The sequence below is a fragment of the Tamandua tetradactyla genome, chromosome 18 (assembly GCF_023851605.1).
Source record: "Tamandua tetradactyla isolate mTamTet1 chromosome 18, mTamTet1.pri, whole genome shotgun sequence".
NCBI lineage: Eukaryota > Metazoa > Chordata > Mammalia > Pilosa > Myrmecophagidae > Tamandua > Tamandua tetradactyla.
Window position 1 is genome coordinate 56343653 of NC_135344.1, and position 15169 is coordinate 56358821.

The window sequence follows — 15169 nt, forward strand, 5'->3', positions numbered from 1 at the left end:
CACATTAATTTTTAAACTGAAAATGAGACTTCAAAGAAGTTTAGCATCTGTGGAGGGTGGCTTCTGGCTGCCCCAGTATTCCTTTGCTCATACGTCCTTACCTTCCTCTACTTTGGGGGTGAGCAGAGCCCTGGAAAAAGCCTGTAAAAATCTCTGGCTATTCTTGACTTATTTATCAATGTCTGCATTCCTAACAGTGAGCACCTACTGTGTGCCAGGCCCTGCGAATATGATTTAAATACAGCCCTACCATCAAGGCTCTCACAATTTAGAGACTAAATAAATAGCTAGTAAATAAGTAAATAAGTAGCTATAATAGAATGTAAGAACTTTTATGATAAAGTATGTGCAAAAATGTATGGTCCCGGGCGGGCCGCGGTGGCTCAGCGGGCAAGAGTGCTTGCCTGCCGTGCCGGAGGACCTCGGTTCGATTCCCGGCCCCAGCCCATGAAAAAAACAAACAAACAAACAAAATATAATAAAACAAGAAAATGTTTAAAGATGTTTCCCTTTCTTCCTTCCATCCTTCCTTCCTTCTCTGTCTTTCCTTCCCTTCCTCCCTCTCTCTTTAAAAAAAAAAAAAAAAAAAAAAAAATGTATGGTCCCACAAAAAGGTAGCAATTAATCATTTCAGAGCCAAAGAAGTATCCAAAGTTTGGTAACCTAACTGTATTCCTTAAACTGTGTATATTTTTCTACCATATCCTCTACTATCAATAAAGCCTGCCTTACGCATTACATTTCTGTCTAATTAATTTACTTTGCAAAGTACCAAATGCACAAAGAACCTAATACACTATTTGATGCTGGAAAATGGCATCAGTTAAACTCATGTTCTCCATTTTAGGGTAAGCTTATAACCTCTTTTCTGAAAGTAAACCTCGCCTTTGTCTTTCTCAACAATATTCTCTGCCTGAAGCCAGCCTCAAAGTGATCTCTCAACTGCAGTGGACCTGCAGCATCAGTATCAGCAGGGAACTTGTTAGAAATACAAATACTGGGGCCCCACCCCAGAGGTACTAAAACCAGAAAAGGTTTGAGCAAGCCCTCCAGGTAATTTTGATTTGAGGACCACCATTGTACAGCATGCACCAGCCAGGCTCCCTTTGCCCAGGAACTCTACTGTGTTCCAAGAACAAAGGATTGCTAGATATTAGTTTTCATCTTCTGAAACATCATAACAATAAACACAAGCTAGAGTTCTCATATTACTGTCTCTCAAGTAAACCAAAGACTACACAGTTTCTTTGGAAAGGTCTTTAACTCTGTAATAGACAAGACTGGCAAGTAAATGAAGTATAGAGATGTTTGAAATTTTCTCCCACCTTTGGCACTGCTCTGTTATCTCCCAAACGCCCTGGTGCTCAACATCTTCATCTCATGCTACAATGTCCACTCAAGTGGCTTTCTTTCCCATCCAAGTCTTTCTTTTCCTCTGATACTACATGCTCAAAAATTCCCCCTCTCTCTGTGCAATATAATGTCCGTTTGCCCAGTAAGATTAGTTTCAAGGAAGTATTTGGAGAAAGCTATTGATTAATGTGTAAGTAAAATATTAATGACTAACAACCTTCCCTCCTTAATTGACCCAGGTTATTGGATTTTTTTAAAAGCAACTTTTTAACCCAAAAGAGTTCTATTTGGGAAGGCTTCAAGCACAGTGTTAAAATTTAAAAAGGGCTTCTTTTCTGTTTGTTTTATTTTATGATGGTGGGTTTGAGGGGTGGGTAGCCAGTGCACTTTAAATTACAAGTTCAATGAACAAATACCCTGCCTACATGAGACCAATCCTGTTTGGCAACTCCCTCCCATTCCTCCGTCATCAGACTGCCAGTTTGTTGATCTTGAAGAAATGGACACCAGGTCTATCCTTCTATTTTTGCTGCATTCCATGTTGGATGTTTTTTGGATACTTCAATTTCTTAATAGGAAATTTTAGCTGCTGGTTTGAATTTAATTGAGGTATTCTGTATGCACATCCTGAGACCCTTAGAGTTCAGTGTATATTTAATAAATCAAACAAACAAATTTCAAGGTTTGTGCTAACTGAAAGAGTTAGGTCGGGGGAACGGGAAAGGTCACTGCAACCAGAGCTGCAGGGGCTGTGTAGCCCCTCCCAACATGACTTCCAGAACCGCCCCTTCCGGGTGATATAACTTCCGGAGAACCGCCCCTTCCAGATGACATGACTTCCGGAGAACTGCCCCTTCCAACATCACCTAACCCGCTTGCTTAAAAACTGCCCACTCCATCACCCAGGCGCTGACTCACCTCTCTCAATGTTGGGTTCGGTGAGCTCGTCCGGGAGCACAGAAATAAACCTGCCAGCTTTAAATTTCCTGGTCTACCTTCCTTCTTTCTCACCCTTTCACCTCCTAAACCTTTCAGAAAGTTCCTCATGCCCTTAATGGTGACCCCTAAATGAAAATCTTGAGGAATGCAAGAATAATGACACCTTAGTAGCAAACAGACCTGATGAAAAAAAAAATAAAATCTTTTTAAGATTTTAAGACAGAATGGTATCCATGTCACAAATTATCCTGGAAGTTAGCTCCAGTTCCCAGCTACCAGAGATGATTCTGAACCTATGACTGTGGATAGGGAGGAGAGGGAAATTAATATTTACTGAACATGGTGCCAGGTGCTTTATCTCTACTATGGGATGGTTGAGTTAAATGCCTTCAGTCAATCATATATAGCCCACTAAAGAGCAAACCCAAATCTTGATCAAATTTAGGACTGATTTAGGGTTACCTATATTAAGGATCAAAGTTAAATCATGACTATATTAATCTCCAGACTTACTCTTTATCTTCAGTACTGAATGGAAACCAAGCTAGTCTTCAGAGGAATGGAATTTAGGCTATTGTATGAGATAGTATATTTTTAAAATAATCAGGGGAATGTATTGGTTCTTATCACTGGAACGCCCTGTTGGAAAATAGCTTTCAGGGTCTGCTTGATTGAGCAACTCAAAAAGTCATTAAGAAAGAATCCAGGTTCTTTCCGTCTCTCCACTCTGCCTTCCACAGGTCAGTCAACTTCAATCCAAGTTTATTTTATGGTGGTAAAATACCCACAGCAGTTCCAGGCTTCACACACACCACAGCAGCCAGAGGAGACAGCCTTTTCTGATAACTCTCACAGAAGTGAGGAGATTTTTTTTCCCCAAAAGGCCACACAAAAACTCTTTTCTATTCATTCATTCAACTATTATTTATTGAGAGCCTATGTGCCAGACACTAGTCTAAGGACTTGGGGTTAAGTAGAAAACAAGATTAAAATTCCTACTCTTCTAGAGCTTTAAGTTCTAGCAGAAGCTTCCTTTTATTTTTTTGCAAGGGCAGACACTGGGAATTGAACCCAGGTCTCCTGTGCAGGGGGAACTCTGCCACTAAGCCACTGTTGCCCACTCATAAGCTTACATTGTAATGCCTCTAGAGTTTCATTTGCACTGTCCCCCAAGCACACAGGTTCTAGTAACCTCCCTTCTTCCCTTTTGTTCCACCAGCCTTAGGTGTGGTAGCTGTTTTCAGCAATTAGTGATCTGGTTACCTGAGTGTCCCCTTTTTGCTCTTTCAACCTTTGAACATCTCTGTAATCAATTCCCTATATTAAACTCCCCTCTGTTTAGAATAACAAGTACATATCTTCTTTCCTGATGGGATCTTGACGGATGCAGGATGCAATCCAAACAACAAAGACAGACTGCCTAACAGGAAAAAGTTGTGAAGAGAAGAGTGAATCCTGAGTATCATCCAATCACGTCCTATAATCGCCAGATTACTGATCACTGACTGGGAGACTTCTGAGCAAAAGGCCATCAGTCAGCAATTAACCAATAGGAATTTAAGACTGAGTTCTGTAAAGGTGAGATAGAGCTGGGCATAACTGCTGAAGTGACCTCTAGGCATCTATCTGCATGAATTAAGCTGCCGAATGCAATATACCAGAAATGGAACAGCTTTTAAAAAGGGAATTTATTAAGTTGCGAGTTGACAGTTCTAAGGCCACCATGAAAGTGTCCAAACTAAGACATCCAGGGAAAGATACCTTGATTCAAGAAAGGCCAATGTGTCCAGATCACCTCTGTTTAGATGGAAGGTCACATGGTGACATCTGCTAGCTTTCTCATTTCATAAGGCTTCCCCAAGGGCATTTTCCTTCTGTATTTCCAAAGATCTCTGTCTGTGTGGGCTCTGTTGGCGCTAAGCTTTTTCCAAAATGGTTCCCTCTTAAAGGGCACCAATAAGCAACCCCACCTTCAGTGGGTGGAGACACATCTGCATGGAAACAATCAAAATGATCCCAGCTAGCAATCTTTAATGAGAATTAAAGAACATGGCTTTTCTGGGGTGCACAACACTTACAAAACCAGCACAGAAATCTTCTAGAAGTTTTCTGAATAAGCAGAGAAGATAACAAAGGAAGGAAGAAAGGCTGTTGAAAGATACCACAGTGACACCTCCTCCATCTGGCCTCATGGACCAGGTCTGTATTACATGGAAAGACAGGGTACAGGCCACCACAAGGGCTGAGCAGGCTACTTGAAGCCCAGGTGACAATTGACTGGAGTATCTCCTGACTATAGAACTCAAAGGCCTCTGGATCATTCTTTCTTGGGTACCACTCTAATCAGGCTTTTGTCCCTATCATTCCACTAAAACTGCTCACAAATGACCTCCATGTTGCTATATCCATTGCTCAAATGTCGGTTTTCATATTCCTTTAGTATTACCGCATCTGACATCACTAATCTTTTGTGTTTTTCCAAAAGCTTGTATTTTAGAGACAGTCAGCTGCTCTGAATGGATGCCAGATAGCTAAAGGAAAATGAATCCATCCAGTAATGCAACTAATAATGATGGTGATAAAAATTGTAGCTAACACTGTTGAGCATCTACCATGTGCCAGGCACTATTCTAAGCACCTTATGCAGATTATCTCACTTAATCCTTACTGCAATCTGTGAGATGAATGCTATCATTATCTTCCTTTAGCATATGAGGATCCTCTGTCGGGTACAGAAAGATTAAATAATTTGCCTAAGGTAACACAGCCAGTAAGTGGTTGACCTAGGCAGTCTCCAATTTCCATTATTTGACCTGAAGCAAATCCAACTCTATATACGAATGTTTAATTTGTCATCTAGATATATTTGGGTATCATCTACATCAGAAGGACAGAGAACTGAGCTTCAGGAGGTCAAGTTCTTGGAAAGACCCTCACTCTATTTTGTCCTCTCCACATTACTGTCATAGGTCAGGCCATGGATGGCCATTGGATATTGAACTGTAGCACCTCAGGTCAGAACATGGGCTATAGGAGTCAGTAGGAGTCTGCCCTCCAAAGGCAGGAGGTCTATTGTTCTAGTTTGCTAGCTGCCGGAAAGGGGATTTATTTCATTAGTTCTTCAGAGGAAAGGCAGCTCACTTTCATCTGAGGTTCTTTCTTATGTGGGAAGGCTCAGGATGATCTCTGCTGGCCTTCTCTCCAGGCCTTTGGGTTCCAACAACTTTCCCTGGGGTGATTTCTTTCTGTACCTCCAAGGGCCTGGGTTGAGCTGCAAGTGCTGAGATGAGGTATGCTGAGCTGCTTTGGTTGTGTTATGTTGAGCTCTCTCATTTAAGCATCAGCCAATCAAATCAAACATCATTCATTGCAGCAGGCACACCTCCTAGCCAACTGCAGATGTATCAGCAACAGATGAGGTTCACATGCCATTGGCTCATGTGCACAGCAATAGAACTAGGCACCTTCACCTAGCCAAGTTGACAATTCAATCCAACTACCACATCTATAGATGGCCATCAACAAAGATGTCCAGGGATCACAGAGTAGAGCAAAAGGACATCACAGGAGAGGATGATGCGCCGATCAAAAGGCAATTGACTTGGGTGGGCCACAGTGGCTCAGCAGGCAGACTTCTCACCTGCCAAGCCAGAGACCCAGGTTCAACTCCTGGGGCCCACCATGCAAAAAAAAAAGGCAATTGACTTTCCTTCCCTCTCACTTCCTCGGTGCTGCCCACAGAGGTGGAGGCCATCTCCAACCTGGCAGCATAGCTGCCCTTAGACCCCTAGTGAAACCCAAGACTGTCAAAAAGAGGACCAAGAAGTTCATCAAGCATCAATCAGACTGATATGTCAAAATTAGGTGTAACTGGCAGAAACTCAGAGGCATTGGCACTGAGGGTACAGAGAAGAATCAGATCTTGATGCCCAACATTGGTTATGGGAGCAACAAAAAATGAAGCACATGCTGCCCAGCGGTTTCTGAAAGTTCCTGATTCACAATGTCAAGGAGCTGGAAGTGCTGTTGATGTGCGACAAATCTTACTGTGCTGAGATTGATCACGTTTCTTCCAAGAACTGCAAAACTATCATGGAAAGAATAGACCAGCTGGGTAGCAGAGTCACCAACCCCAATGCCTGGCTGCACAACAAAAGAAAACAAATAGACAGCTCTTGTGCAAGTTCTATTTGTGGGAAATAAAACTATAGAAAGTAAAAAAAAAGATAATTGAGAAATCCGTATTGGTAGGTCCCAGTGATCCAGACACATTCGAGGCTCCAGGACACAGCTCTTAACCCTGAAAAATGAACTGGCAGAACTGAGCAACAGAGTTGCTCTAAGGAGGAAGATTTGTGAGCAAATTAAAAAATGGGAATCAGGAGCAATGAACAGTGCACAAAACCATAAGTTCCAGAAAGATAGGGAAGTTGCTGGGTTAAAACTATTTGAAAGTCTCCAGCCTAAGGATGTCTTAGTACTAAAGATTAGGTTGGAGCTGTGTCAAGGCTAGGTCTGCAATTTGGGGTCTGTGCTGGTTTGAAAGGATTTATGTACCCTAGAAAAGCCATGTGTTAATCCTAATGAATCTTGTGGGAGCAACCGTTTCTTCTAATCCCTATTCAGTACTATAGGTTGGAAACTTGGCTAGGATATCTCCATGGAGATGTGACTCACTCAGTTGTGGGTATTAACTTTTGAATAGAGGGAGATGTGACTCCACCCATTCCAGGTGGGTCTTGATGACTTTACTGGAATCCTTTAAAAGAGGAAGCATTTTGGAGAAAGCTTGAGAATGGCCAGTGTAGCAGAGTCTCAAGAACTGGAGTCCACCAGCCAGCGACCTTTGGAGATGAAGGAGAACACCCCTGGGGGAGCCTCATGAAGCAAGAAACCTAGAAAGGAAGCTAGATGATGTTGCCAGGTTCACAATGTGCCTGCCAAGCTGAGAGAGAAACCCTGAATAGCATTGGTCTTTCTAGAGTGAAGGTAACCTCTTGTTGGTGCCCTAATTTGGACATTTTTTATAGACTTCCTTTAATTGGGACATTTTCTTAGTCTTAGAACTTTAAACTAGCAACTTCTTTAAAAGCCATTCCATTTCTGGTATATTGCATTCCAGCAGCTAGCAAACTAGAACAGGGTCTTTAGCTGCCAGAGAGAGAAGAAACGTGAAGGACAGAAATCAGAAAGGTTGAGCAATTTACTTTTATCTTTCTTTCCATAAGTACTCCTTATATTTCTAAATTTCTGTATCGTTGTTCATTCAAGTCATACTACTGAAGCATGTTGAAATGTATCACCATGCACTCTCAAAGTCCTATTTTTGATAGTCTGATTTTTTTTTAATAACCTTAGTAAGGGAATCAATTAAGATCAGCTGCAGATTGTTCCAAAAATTCATTTTTTCCTCTATAACTATCCTTTATTTATTGATTTCAGCTTGGCTAAAGAGTTATTTATATATTTTTGACCCTTGTTGTAATACTCCAAACAAAGGACTAGACAATCAAAACTAAATGAAGTGAATGTTCAAAACAAAGTCAATCATTGAAAAAGTGTTCATTCATTTGAGCGTGGAGGGATTTTTTTATTTTTGTTAATAAATTTATTTCCTCTTATTCAAAAATGAAGAACTAAACAAATCTGTGAATTACAACACAACTCTCCAGTTCTCTTAAAATATATTTCATTTCCTTGTGATTGTGCATTTCATTTCCCCTTCTTATTGTCTTAACTTGCCACGAACCATAATGCCTCAATTATTGAAACTTTACTTAATTACATGAAACCCATGCAACAATAGAAACTTTTTATCACCCAAAAGATGCCATGTACAATAAACTACCCTTGCTCATATGATTCCGTTTTCATTTTTTCCCATCCACTTCCATCTTATCAAAAGGCCTCCTATGATAAAAAGTAATGAAAGAAGGGAATAAATCAAAGAGGTTGTGTGAAAACACTAGCCCTAAATATGAATAGGAAGTAACAGGATAAACTTATTATAAACAAAAAGACTATAAAAATTATGAGACTGTAAAAAATATGAACACTGGATATTTGGTAATATTAAGTAATTATTTTTAAATTTCTTGGGTATTATAATGATACCCTGGCTGTGCTTTTGTAAATAGGCTTTTAGAAAAATCATACAAAAATAATTTCAATGAAATGATAATGATGTCTTGGATTTGCTTAACAAGACTGCAGCAGTGGGGGAAGGAGGTACTGAAGTTGGGTGATGGGAACATGGAATGTTCATGATACTAACTGATCTAGTTTGTACATTTTTGAAATAGTTTCCATAAATTACCAGAGAGTCATATCTCACTTTTCTTGCAGCTCAACAATGTTTTCCTCTAGAAAATTCTCTTTGCATATGATAAGTTAAGGTAATATTTCTCTTGCTTTCAAATGAACTATCACAGGGCTTCTCTCCACAAATTTACCTCATCTCCCTCTTCCATTCATGGAGAAAAGTATTAGTCTGAACATGAATAAAAGAGAGCCAAATAGCAATTCAAACAGAAGTCAATTAGATATGGTTGGTTTTGGTGGGTGGAGGAAGTGATAAAACATTGGGTTGTCCACCCACCCCGAAACTTCCATTAATGGTCTTTTATACTGGAAAAATGCCCTTGACTAAGTTATAGCATAAGGTGGTCTTAATTCTTCTGTGCATTTGGGAAAATGTTAGTTCTGCTATCTCTAATGTGAAAGAGCTGAGGGGCATTACTGTGGTTTTCTGGGAACTTCCAAAGCTTTTCCCTCCATTAAGAAAAGTAAATGACAGGAACGAGCTTCTTGGGCTAACTTCAGTCACTCCATATGCAAATAATCATAGTAGAAATAGAAGTAGTAGTAGAAATTGCTACCATTTGCTAATGCCTGCCATCAGTCAGATGATGTTTTTCTTCATAACAATCCTGTGAGGTAGATATTATTTCCATTTTATATTCAAGAAAAATAACGTTGAGAAAGGTTAGGTAGTTAATTAGTTGAGAAACAGAGTCAGGATTCACACCCAAATCTCATTCAATCTGGTGCCCATTCCCTCCACCATGTTATGCTCCTTCAAACTTAGAGAAGCTGCTCCCTCTTTAAGTTCAGGAATACAAACCTTCAACTGGTACTCAGCTCTTCAAGGAAATTGTTCTACAGTTCCCTATTTAGTTCACACTCTCACTTTCCCAAAACACAATTTCACATCTTCTTCTGTTTGCTCAAATTTCCAACAACCCCCTGCCAACTCCTCTCTCACAATTGTTGATCCTGCCCCTGGATTTACTGAGAAATTAAAAGCCATGAGAAGGGAATTCCATTGTCTTCTCCAAACAAATGTCAGCTTACCCACATCTCTGCACATCCTCTCTGCCTTCTATCTGGTTATACACTTCACCCCAATCTCCTTTAGGAGTACTTGACCCTATAATAATCCCCTGTCCCTTATATCTCCAAGGCTCTCCACTAAGGCAACCCATCAGCATACAAACATGCTCTATTTTCTATCACCTATTATAAATAAAATAACAAGATTGTCTTTTATCGCACATACCCCTCCAGCTGCTGCTCCATTTCTTGCTCTTTCATAACAAAACTTCTTTAAAGACTTGATTCTGATGGCTGCCTCCTCTTTCTTTCTCCTTTTCTCTCCTCCACCCAATACAATGAGCCTTCCAACCTCACCAATTAAAACTGTTGTTAGAAGCACTAATGACCTCCATCTTCCCAAAGTTAGTGCACAAGTCTAGCCAATTCGAGCTCTTCATAACTCTCTACACAGTTGATTATGCCCTCCTTGAAACATTCATTTCTTGGCCACCATGACTCCAAACTCCCCTGCACTGAGGCAGAAATAAGGGAGCAGTGAGAAAGTCAGTGTGTAGGAATGTAATGAGTGGAAGAAGGGTAGGACAATATGAGGTTGGGATGCTAAGAAGACCCAGAATCACGTATGACCTTATGGGTGATGGGAAGATGGTCGGGAGGTTTTTAAAGAAGGTAAGGCAGGTGGTGATGTGCTCTTAGCTCATGTTTTAAACATCACTCTGGCTGTCTGTGTGGAAAGTGAACTGTGCAGACATGATAGGGGAAGAAGTTACAACAATTGGAAGGTTCATAATAAATCCTACATAATTGTTTGTTGACTTGAATTGAGTTGGGAAGAGGAAAGGATGTCTGGGGGATGGAAATAGGAACAAAAGGTGAAACTCCAAGTGGCAGATAAATGGATCTTAGATATACGTGAAGGGACGATTTCACCTATGGGATCTGGCCCAGTTCTCGACAAATGGCCATGGATGTGGCCATGGAGTACATTGGGCCCTCTCCACAGTGAACTAACAGCCTTCTTCAGCACCTATGGGGCAATGTTCAGTAGCACAGAGAATTTGACTCATCATCTTCCTCTGTATCTGTCATGTCACATTACTCTCCAGGCCCTGACAGAACACTCTGGAGGCAGGATGCATTATGACTTGACACCAGTTACCCAGTGCAGTGCCTCATTAGAAGGAACAGTAAAGGTAGTAGTGAGGGGTAACCTACCTTGTACTAACCTCCATCTCTCCATGACTTCATTAGTCTCTTGATCTTTTTGTGGTTGTCATTAGGGGCTCAGGGTTTTATGACCTGGTCAATTTCCGAATGACAGCTTTTAGTGTCAAAGTGATCAAGGAGAGCTGCTGTCCCCTCCCCCCAGTGACAGCAGCAGACAATCACAGGAAATTGATCATGTTGGATAAACTCACCTGATCCTAAAAATGATATTGGCTTTGTGCCCCAGGGCAGGTGAAAAACAACTGAAAAATAATTGCCAGTACACCCCAGAGGGAATTCTTCCCCTTCCCCAAATTTGGCAATCAATCTAAACCAGTGCACGTGACTAAAAATCACTGCAGTAAAGAATATAACTCCGTTTACACACCAAGGCACCAAGGCAGTTCGGTTTGAACTGGCAGTCATTGTGTCTGAATTTTTTATTTTTCTTCATGAAAGATTACATTTGAGAAAGCAGCAAGAACACAAAAGCAACCACCACCACATCCAGAACAAATGCATGTCCTTATGCATGTTTCTGTCAATCCTAATTAGACTAATTAGTCTTTATCCATGTTTTAATTATTCCATCTCAACTTTTAAAACATTTTCTAAAAAATCAGTGTGGCCCATTACAATGTTCTTTTCTACGCGGGGTCTCAGTTAAATGATTTTTAGCTATCTTCAGAAAATGCACTACCTTTTGTATTACTTTAGTCTTTAACCCATGGAAAGTCTCTAGAATAGGTTTACTCACCTCTCTAGAAATGAAGAGTCCAGCCTGAGCAATATAACTCAGATAGAAGCTTTTGGTAAGCAGGGACAATAGTTTGCATTTCTTTACATTTAATCTCCAAATGCAATCAGGGCTTTTAGTCTTTGCATCCTTGAATTGTTACGGAAGTGCCTCTGGAGAAAGCCCTTTGGGTCAAGTTGCTCTCTGAATTGGTAAAGGAGCCTGCCAGATGCAGTTGGAGCTCTACAGTGCACGCTGCTCTTTGAGAATCTTGAACTAATTATGTCATGTCTTCTCATCACTTAGAATAACCTAACCTCTACAGCAAAATCACCTGGTGCTCATTTGTACAGTATTTTGAGTGTATTCTATTTCTAGTTTTCCTTGTGAAGTCTCTGTTTTCTTCTCAAGGTCCTCAAAGGCCAGAGGTCCTCAGCCACCATGCCTTCCCCCCACAGAGCCACCTGCTATGCCAGCTTGGCCTTACACATTCCACCTGGGCATTTTCACCTAGGAAATGGCCCCGATTAGTATGCAAGAAACCAAGTCACTCGGAAAAGAAAGCTGAATTCGGTCCATGTGAACAAACCAGGATCAAATTCCAGAAATGTGTTTCCTAGATCCTATATTATTCTAATACCAGGAAGGAGATTCAGTAGCCAGTAAATGCAAGAAACTCTAAAAGTATGCAGGAATAGGGCTGTGCAATTCTCTACCACTGAGAATTCTCAGTGGTAGAATTCTCGCCTGCCATGTGGGAGACTTGGGTTCGACCATGCAGCTTCCAAAAAGAAAGAAAAAAAAAACACCTCTTTGAACTAATTCATATTCCATACATAACATACAGAGGAAATGTTGGCGGTGGGTAAATAACATATATCCTGGTTTGCTTTGATCACAGTTGCCTATGAATATGGGTTTCAAAACAAAATAAAACCTTAACTTAGGACTTCATTTTGATTTAGAATCATCACTGCCTTAATGTTTAAACATCTATTTAAGACCTCTCAATAAAGAAGAAATGCATGTTTGTTTATGGCTTTTTGTAAACGCATTGATCAATGACTTAAACAACAATACAAAAAAAAAAAAACACTTTTCTGTGGCAGTATTTGTTAATCTAGCCAATAGAATTATTCGCAGGAAAATGTGGCATGTAATAGAGTTCTTCATGTACAAGAACTGTTCCCCCAAAAAATCTTAATTACCTAAATTGTTCTAAGAGTATTTATAAAAACTGAAGTTCAATGATTAAAATTTAGAAAGAAGGGCAGTGCGACAGTGGCTCAGTAGCATAATTCTTGCCTGCCATGCCAGAGACCCAGGTTCAGTTCCCTGTGCCTGCCCATGTAAAAGAAAAAAACAAAGAAAAAGCAAACAAACAACAAAAACAAACAAACAAAAATTGTTTCATCAATAAGATTAACCGATAAAGAACAAGGGAAACATCAGGAGACAAATGATCAGCGTGCCCAGTATCATCCAATGACAGTATGTAGTTTAAGCCCCGTGTCCTCCAAATTTCTGACCCACAAAATATAGGCTATTTCTTTTTCTATGTATCCATGTATCTGTTTATTTATTATTTTATTTATTTACGAGATAGAGGCCTTTGTGTTTCTTCAAATCTGTTCTTGGATGTGTATCAAATGCCATAAAAGCTAAAAGTAAAAACTCTAATTGGAAATGCCATGTTGTACATGGTGTCTTGATTAGTAATAGCAGGCTTAATGGTCAAGCATTTGGGGCAAATCTAAGGTAAAATCTAATTGGGTATAAGGCAAACTAAATCTCAAGATGAAGGAAGTTACATCAACTACTGAGGCAGTGAGAGCTCAGTCCGAGTGCCAGGTTCACTGCTGATTTATAACTGTATCTCTTTGGAAAGCCTTTTTAATCCCCGAGCGTCTCAGTTTCTTTACCTATCGTAAAGTGTTGTGAGGATTTAATGAACTAATCTATGTAAAGCAACTGGCCTAGTTCCTGAGGCATTTTAGGTGATCACTAGATAACAGTTCTTTTTCCTTTTACCTCCAGTTCGGTTTCCAGAGATATACGTCAGTCTAGGATTATAAGTACTTGGAAGTCCACACTTTCATATGATCTGCAATAAACTTGAACGTAACTATGAAGCGTTTTACTTTTATTCTAGATCAAAGTTTACATCTTCCCCTACTTGAGGACTAAAGTAGAAATATCTATGCCATTCTATATAGTAGCATTTAGTCTCACGTAGCTATTGAGCACTAGAAAAGTAACTAGTCCAAACTGTGGTGTGCTGTAAGTATAAAATACATAGTAGTTTTCAAAGATTTAGTAAAATAAAAGAAGAAGAAGAAGGACAATGTAAAATACCTCATTAATGGACTCTACCTGTTTCTTTTACTTTTTGAATATGGCTACTGAAAAATTTAAAATTATTTACGTGGCTCACATTATATTTCTGTTAGACAAAAAAGTGAGCTGATTGCTAAGTCCACTGATGCCTTGAGGACCATACCCAAAGAATTCTAGATCCATTTGGTAATTAAGCTCAGTCTCCCTGTTGCACCGCACACATCACAAAAAGTTCTTTCTGGACTTCCGGGTCAAGATGGCAGCTTAACAATGTGCGCATTTTAGTTTGTCCTCCAGAATAACTACTAAATAATCAGAAACAGTACAGAACAGCTCCTGGGGCCACGTCAGTGACCAGACACACAGCGTACCCCAGTCTGGACCAGCTGGACCGGCTGCGAGCCCTTACAGAACCGTGAGTTCCCCGAGCCGTGGTGGCCGGTGCCCCTCCCCCACAGGCTGCTTTCCAGAGGGGAAAGGAAAGGAACTTTACCAGCAGAAGGGTCTGAGCACAATCAAATGCCAATTCTGGAATTAATTAACAAATTCTGACTACTAAAAATAAGCCCCCAGCTTAGGTGAACCTGGTCAAAGCGGAGGTTGCTCATTTTTGTCCCAGCGCCAAGGGGGCAGGGCTGATGTAAAAGGGGAGAAGAAAAGAAGGAAACAGAGGTTTTTGTGGCTGTGTTTCTACAAAGGCTTGACTGCCTTTGGATATAGCGGCAGGACTTCTCAGGATGCAACTGTCCCAGGCATAGGCAGAAGTGAGCTCTTTTGGGGGTTTGTCTGGAGCCTGTGCCTTCTTCCCCAGGAGAGGGGTGAAACCCAACTCAGGTGGAATCCCTCCCTCAAGGAAGTCAGACACCAGGGCTTGGTAATTTGAAGCCATTAAAACTAGCCTACAACCTCTCCTCTGTCTCCACCCCGCCCCCAGCAGACAGAGTCCACCAAAGTTAAAGGTACCGCATCATCTTACGCTGGTGGGACATGCAGGCAGATAAGCGCCACATAGTGGGCAGGATAAGAAAAACAGAGTCCAGAGACTTCACAGGAATGTCTTTCAACCTGCTGAGTCTCACCCTCAGTAAAACTGACACAGGTGACTCTTTCCTCCTGATAGGAGGCCAGTTCAGTCTGGGAAAATGGGGTTGGGGTCTATAATCTCTAAGTAGACCCTCCTAAGGGTGGGGGGGAAAGGCACCATACAAGCAGGGCAAGAAACAGGAAAACAAGAACTGAAAATTTCTCCTCTGTTAAACAAAA

General features: G+C 40.7%; 1 long non-coding RNA gene and 1 pseudogene across 5 annotated transcripts in view; one reads left to right on the plus strand and one right to left on the minus strand.

The window, feature by feature from the left end:
* Positions 1–15169, minus strand: part of LOC143662212 (uncharacterized) — a 337353-nt gene that overhangs the window by 218392 nt on the left and 103792 nt on the right. The gene's annotated exons all lie outside the window — the stretch shown is intronic.
* Positions 5820–6646, plus strand: LOC143662761 (large ribosomal subunit protein eL32 pseudogene; annotated as a pseudogene).